Raw genomic sequence first — 9511 nt, 5'->3', positions numbered from 1 at the left:
GGACCACATACATCTGAATGTACTAGTTCTAGCAACTCTTGGGCTCTTTTATCTTTTGCATTAAAAGGTCGTTCGGTCATTTTACCCTACAAACAAGATTCACAAACTGGAAAACCATCAAAGTCCATGGGCCCTAAGAGTCCATCTTTGATAAGTCTTTGAATTCTGTTTGAATTAATATGACCTAAATGCAAGTGCCAAAGATATGCATCACTTGTAGAAGGAAACTTTATCTTTAATGATTTTACATGAGAGTTATTATCTAATTCAAAATTGTATAATTCATGCTTATCAGGAGTTAAAATATAAAGACCATCAACAATATTGCGAGGACAGATAAACACTTTACCCTTCTTTATTACAACATTGTCATTCAGGATAACACAATATCCATGTTTACCTAAATAAGTTGCAGAAATTAAATTCCTACAAACATTAAGTACATACAGACAGTCTTCCAATATAAAAACTCTAGATTCAAAACATAAGTTAAACACTCCAATAGATACAACAGGAATCCTACTCCCACCAACCAATGTAAGAAACATTTCCCCTTCATTCAGCTTTCTGGTCTCCTGGAACCCCTGTAAAGATTTGCAGATATGATTATTACAACTTGAATCCACACACTAGGAATCCGTGGAATTCTGTACCAAACATATTTCAAGAAGAAAGGACTTTTTCATACCCTTATTCTTGGTAGCTCTAAATATTGGACAATTCCTCTTCCAATGTCCTTTCTCATCACAATGGAAATACTTTCCTTTGGTTTTCTTTCCTTTGATGGCAACTCCTAAGGCAACTCGTTTACCATCTTGCTTGGCGAAGTCCTTCTTCTTCTTCTTACCCTTGCCTTTTGACTTAGGTTGAGAAGTAGAACCTTCAGCCATATTGGCATTAACACTAGAAGTACCAAGGATGTCCTTCACCATTACCAACTCATTCATTAATTTAGACAATGAATAAATCTTTTTGTTCATATTATAGTTAAGTCTGAATTCCTTGAATGATTCTGGTAGTGACTGGAGTATCATATCCACTTGGGATTCTCCATCAATATCGGTACTTAAAACTTCCAATGTATTCGGATTACAGATCATCCTAAAACAATACTATGTATGACATTATGTATGACTTAATGTTGTATTAATAAAGTTGTTTTATTATAATCTAAAATAATGGTAACATGAATATTGGACATTATCATATAGTTCATGAGATGCATAGTATGTGATTTATGTGAAAAGTCATTGAAGATATAAATCACAAATTCTTTGTAAACTTAGAATTATAGTTTGTACTCGGTGATGAAATTGGGCATTTCAGTTACGAAGACTATAACATATCAACTAAGATGATTTTTCTTGATCATGGAAGTGGAGACTTCTAGTTGGTATGTTGATATGTTTTAAGAGTTAAGACATATTGAACTGGACCGTTGTGAAATTTATTATTCTCCTAACGATTGTCAAATGAATAATAAATCTCACGACTTCTATTTACATGAACTCTTAATTTCAATTAACTTTCATTCGTTATCTTTTTGGAAAATCCAATACCAGTCAAGATGATGAATCTTTTAAGCACACTTCTATAGCTGACAAGATGATGAATCTTATGGGATTAAAATCCAGGATATTGCACAATGCAGTTCCCTTTTGAGGGATGAGGTTTAAAAGTTAAAACTTTATAATGTTTACTTGTAATTTCAATACTTCAATTTTTAATCTTTCACTTTTTAAGTTTTTACTTTTTCACGCTTTTAATTTCTCTCTCACACATGGAGTAATTTCATAATATAATACCTCTAACTATGGAATTGGATCCAAATTAGATCTTATGGTATATCCTAAGGCCGATCCTAGGGTAGGCCCTAGGCCACTTAGGCTAGGACTAAGGCACCCACTACAAGTCTCCACCTTTCATAAAAGAAAGCCACACCACCAATTATTAAAATAAAAAAAATAAAAAAAAAACTCAAACATTTATGATAATAATTATTTTTTTAAGGGTCTCATGTTAACAATTGCCTTTAGGGCATTTGTTAATAAACCATTTTAGAAAATTTTTGATATGACTTTTATAAGAAATATAAAAAATTGTCAAAATAATCAATTCTTTTTTTTCCTTTTCAATAAAATGTTTTTAAAAATATTTCATAAACTAATGTCATTAGGGCATCCATTAACTTTTCTTTTTTTTAATAGTTGTGCACTATTTTTCATTTTCTCATAAATGATGCTTGGGATATTACAAATTTTACTACATAAGGCCTACAAACTAATGTGTCACAAAAAATTAATTCAAACATTCATTAATTAAGTGTTGCAATTCACCAATTACATTCATTATTATATCAGTTTCTAATTTGTTGTAACTTTAGCATTTTTATTTTCTCATCTCTAACGAGGCCTCCAAAATACCTACTTGAAACCTTAAGTACGTGGAAAAAAAATGTTTTAAATGAGCTAAACATCAATGATGATTAACTTCCCCTCATAGCTTGTAAATTTCATTTTTGTAATCCAATAGTCTAACCCTAAGCTCTCATTTAAGAGGAGGGAATGAAATGAAACGGAAATGAATGAAAAGAATAATTTTAGAATTTTCTTTTCTTTCCTTGTTTGGGAGTTTTAATGGAGAGAATGGAAAATTTATTCCCTTATTTGGGAGTTTAAGTGGGATGGATTGAAATGGGTAGGAGAGAACACTCATTTCTCTCTATTCCCTTAAGACCTCAAATTTTCATTCCCCCAAAAATTGGGAGGAATGGAATTATATTTAATGAACTTTTTACTAAATTTTCCAAAACACCCCTATATATATTTAGCCATTAATTTTAAAATAGGGGTCTAATAGTAATATTTTCATTAAATGATTCCATTCATTTTCCTCTATATTACTCCCAAATAAGGTTACTTACATTCCATTCATTTACATTCTTTTTCATTCCTTTATTTTAAAACATCCAAACAAGGTTACTTAATTCTATTTTATTCAATTAATTTCTTTTCCATTCATTTCCCTTAAATACATTCAATTCATTTCCATTCTATTCTTTTATGATCATTCCATTACATTCCAATAATCATTACATTCTCTTATGAACTCCCAAACGAAGCCTAAGTGGGTTATTTGATTAAGAGAGCTAATCACATTGAGTTTTATTATAGGTGATACGAATCAGCCTTTAAGGACAACGCTCTTTGCATGATTCTATAGCACTGTAAGATTATTCCTAAGTTTACATATATTTATTTTGCTATTGCTAATTTACATTCTTGCTAATTATTTGTGATGTTGCTGAGATCGTCAGTCAAGTAGGTTTGTCTAGATAGGTCAGCATGGACTTCATCTTTATACCTGCAAGAGTAAGAATGGAATCCTCTCTAAGTGGTCACCGGTGTGGTGTGGCCACGAAGTCTCCAATGTTAGAGCTAGTGACTAGAAATGGTAGAGAGGGCGTATAAGAACTAGTGCGAATAGAGTGTTTTAGCGAGTGTGTATGTATGTACCTTCTTTAGCTTTGAGATGTGTCTTATATACATTTTCATTCTTTCTAGCCATTGTAACCTATTCATGGTGGTATAATTGCTTCTTTTGTAATGCCTTTGGGCTCATTCAATGTGGGCTTTGATGGGTCTCCAAAGATCTTCTTGGCCGATTGGTAACCGTCCAAGGCATTGAATGCTCCTCTTTATGGTGCTTCAACCATCATCCATGCTAAGGAGGGATGGGTGATGGTCCTTGATGGGCTCGTCTGGATTGATATTTATTGGTCCTATTAGCTGCCCCCCCAATCCTGTGGTCTTCCTTACGTGTAATGACGATCATAGGAAGATGGAAGGTTTTTTGTTCAGACGTGACCCTTGGGATTCCGTTCAGACGTGAGCCTGAAGGGAGTTTCTCCTGTCGGGGTTCTTGTTGTAGTTCTGTAAGCCCACAAGACACTAGGAAATTCCTCTGGCCACGCACCCTTTACTTATCCCAACCAGGCTTTGATGATCTTCAGCAGCGTTTAGTTCATCACTTCTGTCTGTCCATTGGATTGGGGGTGTCTTGGAGATGAGAACTGGTTCTTGATCCCCGATCCTGAGCAAAAGTCTCTAAAGTCTTGGCTGTCGAATTGTCGTCCATTATCCGATATGATCATCAGTGGAATCCCGAATCTGCAAACTATGTTCTTCCACACGAAGTTCTGGATCTTTGTTTCCGTGATGGTTGGTAGTGCTTCTGCTTCAACCCATTTTGTAAAGTAATCAATTGCGACCAACAAAAATTTTACCTGTCTCTTACCTTGGGGTAGTGGACCCACAATGTCAATTCCCCACTAGGGGAATGGCCAAGGGGAGGTTATGGGTGTCAACTTCTCTATTAGGATACATTGAACATTTCCAAACCTCTGACGTTTGTCGCATCGTTCAACAAACTCTCTTGCGTCCTTTTGTATAGTAAGCTAGAAGTAACCCGTTTTGATGATCTTACTTACTAGTGATCTTAGGCCTATGTGGTCTCCACATATCCCTTCGTGGATCTCCTCCAGGATGTACTTAGCCTCATTTTCAACACACTTCAAGTAAGGCATGGAGAAGCCTCTTTTGTATAGAACATCGTTCAAGATAGTGAACCTGGTTGCTCGCTTTTGGACTTTCCTGTCCTCCTCGACGTCTTGCGGAAGTCATCCATCTTGAAGGAAAGATAGGATTAGGGTCATCCAGCCGCTTTCGCTTTGAATTGTGAAGGTGTGGATCTCTTCAATGCTTGGATGCCTCTGAACTTCCATTTTTAAATATGTACTCATCGATCCCACTTCTGACGATGCCTGCTTCACTGTCTCGTCTGCCCCATATTCTAACTCATAGGGACTTGTATGAACTCTACCCGATCAAATTCTCAGGCCAAATGCCTTGTCAGTCTCAGGTATTTCTACATTCTCTCCTCCTTTACCTCATACTCTTCCTTTATCTGTCCCATGACCAGCTTAGAATTTCTTTGGAGGAGTAAGTTTTTAGCACCCAACACCTTTTCGGTCATTAGTCTCGTCAGTATTGTCTCGTACTCCACTTCATTGTTCATGGTGGGGACTGAAGTTGAACTCTGTATTTGAGCGTATCTCCTTCCGGTGTAATGATAATGACCTTTACTCCACCCCTTTTTTAGGTTGATGACCTGTTAGCCTGGATCGTCCATCTCTCCCCTTCGTCTAGTGCCCCGTCTTCGTCAGGGATCGTGAATTCGGCGATAAAGTCTGCTAGTGCTTGTGCCTTGATAGCTGTTTTGGGGTGGTACTCAATGTTGAATTGGCTAAGTTCAATTACGAATTGAACATTATTCCTGCAGTCTTGGGCTTGCTCATTGACTTCTTTATAGGTTGATCTGTCATCACTAGGATAAGATTCGCTTAGAAGTAGGGGTGCAGCTTTTGTGAGGCTACAATCAAGGCGAATGCAATCTTCTAGATCCGTGGGTACTTTGCTTCAACTCCTTAGAAGGCTCAACTGGCATATTAGATAGGGAGTTGTGTTCCATTATCTTCCTAAATCAAAGCTACACTCACGACTGTAGCCGATACTGCTAAGTATAAGTATAGGTCTTCCCCTTCTTTGGACGGGCTCAAGAGAGGTGGGTTGCTCAAGTAGTGTTTAAGATCCTAGAAGGCCTTCTCGCATTCCTTCGTCCAGGTGAATGCTTGCTTCAGAGTTTTGAAGAAAGCCAGGCATTTGTCTGTCGCCCTAAAGATGAACATGTTGAGTTCTACTATCCTTCCTGTTAGTTTATGGACTTCCTTCACCATCTTTGGTGATGCCATCCCTAATATGGCTCGCACCTTTCTGAGTTTGCTTCTATCCTCCGTTGGGATACCATGAACCCTAGAAACTTCCCTAACACCACTTCGAAGGCTTACTTGCTGGGGTTCAGCTTCATTTGATATTGTCTGAGAGTAGTGAATGTCTCCTCGAGGTCGTCCAGGTGTATAGATTCTTCCTTGCTTTTGACGAGCATGTCATCTACGTATACCTCCATGTTTCTCCTAATATGCTTACTGAACATCCTGTTCACTAACCTCAGGTAGGTTGCTCCTGCATTTTTTAGTCTGAAAGGCATTACCTTATAGTAGTAAAGCCCTTGGCTTGTGATGAAGGCAGTTTTCTCCTGGTCTTCTTCTGACATCTTGATCTTGTTGTATCCTGAGAACGCGTCCATAAATGTAAGGAGCTTATGTCCTACCCTGGAATCCACCAGTTGATCTATTCTTGGCAGGGGGAAGCTGTCTTTCGGGCAAGCCGTCTTTCGGGCAAGCCTTGTTTCCTCTACTTACCATTCACCTTCTTTACCAGGATGTCGTTAGCTAGCCAGTCTAGATAATAGACCTCGTGAATGAAGTCTATTGCCAACAATTTGTTTACCTCGTCCATGATTGCCTTGTTTCGTTCAGGAGCAAAGACTCATTGCCTTTGCTGGACGGGCTTCTTCTCGGGATCTATATTCAGTTGGTGTTGGATGACCTCAGTTGCTATGCTTGGCATATCCTCGTGACTCTATGCAAAGACATCCAAATTACCCTTAAGGAATTGGACTAGTTTCTTCTTCATCTCTTCGCTCAAAGTAATCTCTATCCTTGTAGTCTTTGCTGGTTCCCAGTCTACCAGCTCCACGGTTTCCAAGGCTTCTACCTTTTCTTGTTCTTTCTCTTCAATCATCCATATATGGTTCTCCTTTGCAGCTAATACTGCTTAGTAGCATTCCCTATCCAGCACTTGATCTCCCTTGACTTCGCCCACACCATTCTCTGTTGGGAAGTTTACCTTTAGGCAATAGGTGGACGTGGCTGCCTTACAGCGGTTGAGTGTAGGCCTTCCAATTATCACATTGTACGAGGAAGGACAGTCTACCATCAAGAAGTCGAGCTGATGAGTCAATTGTCGGGGGTAAGATCCCATCGTGATCGTCAGTGTCATTATGCCTTTGGGATATACTCCACCTCCATTGAAGCTGATGAAGGGGTGTACGTTTTTAGACCCCTTAAAACACAAGTTGTTTAACCTAGTTATTTAGCCAAGTGATTACTTAGGTAAATTATTCAGTTCTAGGTTAAAACAAACCAATCACAAATATTAAAGCAACAAAAAATAAAGAACAAAACGATATAATAACCCAGGAAAATCAGACCGGTAAAAAACCTAGGGAGGATTTAACCTAGCTATTCTCAAAGTAAAACAGATCCACTATGAAATAATTGAAATTTTACAATAGTGACTTAGACCACTAACATCCTATTGCTACCTAGAGTAGAAAACTTACTACCACGACCACGTGACAGCTCTGAGTCCACGGACTACTTCTTTCTCAGATCCACAGCATCCACAAGTATACCACTTGTATTTCTTTAAGCTTTTTATGCAGCAACTGAAACAATCACCAAGATCTCGACATCAATCTCAATCTTGATAACCCTAAGTGTGTATGAAGGCAAACACCTCTAGATCTCACAAGAGATTCACACACACAGCAAAAACAACAACCTTAGAGAGCTTTTGGGTATAAAACCCTAGATCAAAAAAAGAGCACACGATGCACTCTAATCTCTCTAAAAAGCTCTGAAAACCCTACCTAGGGTTAGCTTATAACGTTCTTTAAATACTGGAAAAAAAGGCTCATGATTTGGGCTTCAAATAGTTAAGTTATGGCCTTTTTACGTTTGTTGATTTTTGCTAATATGTGACTTTCGATCGATCGAGTACCAATCGAATGACTTTCGAACAATTGAGTACCAATTGAGTGCCAATCGAACAAAATAGATTGTAACTCAATTTGTTTCCATCCCGAACATGAGTTTTTTGCCTTGGACTTCAACGTAGATCATTCTAAACCAATGAGACTTAGTTTTTGTCATGGTTTACCAACATTACAAACTCAAAACCTAACAATATTCCCCTTTGGCAATCCGTCACATACAACATAATTCCCATATACAATAAAATGCCCAAATACATCACAAATCCCAATCTAAGACTCCTAACCTAAAAGTTGCAGTAAGAGGTAGAAGGTCTTGATCAGAATGTACCTGTCTTTCCTAAAAACACTCAAAAGAACACATCACTGCATGTGTGGAAAGAAAGACATATAAACACTAATATTAAACAAAATATAAAAACAAGAAAAATAACTCTCCCCCTAAGTTAGATACATCAGAAAGTTTTTATATTCTCCCCTTTCAAAAACAATTTTATCTCCCCCTAAACAAAACATTTTTAAAAAACTTTTCCAAATTTCATCTATTTCTCCCCCTTTTTTATCACATATTGACAAAAACAACTTAAACAACGAGTAAACAGAAAACATATGCAACAAAAGTCAAGAGAAAATAGAAAAGAAAGGAAACAAATGAATCCAGCTCTATAGAAAATAGAAGCAACTCCTCCTATGAACAACAAAGTTTAAGACAAGCTTCTCCCTCTATAAAAATAGGAAAAACAAAACAAGTTTTGGGAAAAACAATTTAGAGTAAAATATAGGAGGTAGGGAATAGTAAAGACACACAAACTAAACTCAAAAAAATGAGGTTACACATGAACACAAATATTATCTCTTTCAATAAATACAAACTTGACACTATGTGACCCATAAACAAATGCATGGGTAAAGAAAATATTTGCACATTGATTATCCATCATATCTCTTAAGAAAAAATAGCATTTAACCTGCGCAACGCGCGGAAATATTTTACATATTTGAAATACCATCAACTTGACATAACAATTCAATAAAATACTCATTCAAGTAATGTAGTATATCCATTCTATTTTATAGAACAACTAAAAGTTTGTATCTCAATTATAGTTATACTATCTAAAGAACAATAATTCTTACAACATTTATTTATTTTTTTACAATATAACCAAGGATAGTATAACGGAAAAAACTAAGTTTAAAAGTATATAAATTTAAAATTTTAAAATTAAAAAGAATCTTCTAACACAACATAAACAATGCTCAAACTTGTGGAAAAGGGGTATTTAATCCAAACCTAATCCACAGTGTATATTGTTTGTTCTTAGATAGGCAATATTGGCATGCAAATCTACAAAATCACCTCCACAAAAACAGAAAATTAGAGTATTTAAAATGAATGATTATGTAGTAATCATAATTATTCAATTTAGATGGAGAAGAATTTTAAATGCAGTTAACCTCCTACTTTAAGTCTATAAAAATTACAAAATCATAAGACTCACCAAGAAGTGGAGAATAACGGTAAACCCATTATTACCATATACTATAATAACATCAAAATTTGCTTTTTCTCAAATTTTAAAGGCTTGCTTGAGTTGATCATTTTGATTTATTGAGAAATTAATCAATCCATTCGAGCAATCAAAATTTGTCATAAGTAGCAGAGTTGGTCTAGAATACTGCAAGATATATTGGTAAAAAGCCTATTGGGAAGATTCTAGGGACAACCACTTGGGTAGCACCATAACTAATGACCCTATGGAATAATAATAGAGAG

Source organism: Castanea sativa, chromosome 6 (genome assembly GCF_040712315.1).
Source record: "Castanea sativa cultivar Marrone di Chiusa Pesio chromosome 6, ASM4071231v1".
NCBI lineage: Eukaryota > Viridiplantae > Streptophyta > Magnoliopsida > Fagales > Fagaceae > Castanea > Castanea sativa.
The sequence above is the reverse complement of the archived record's forward strand: the minus strand, read 5'-3'. Positions refer to the sequence as shown.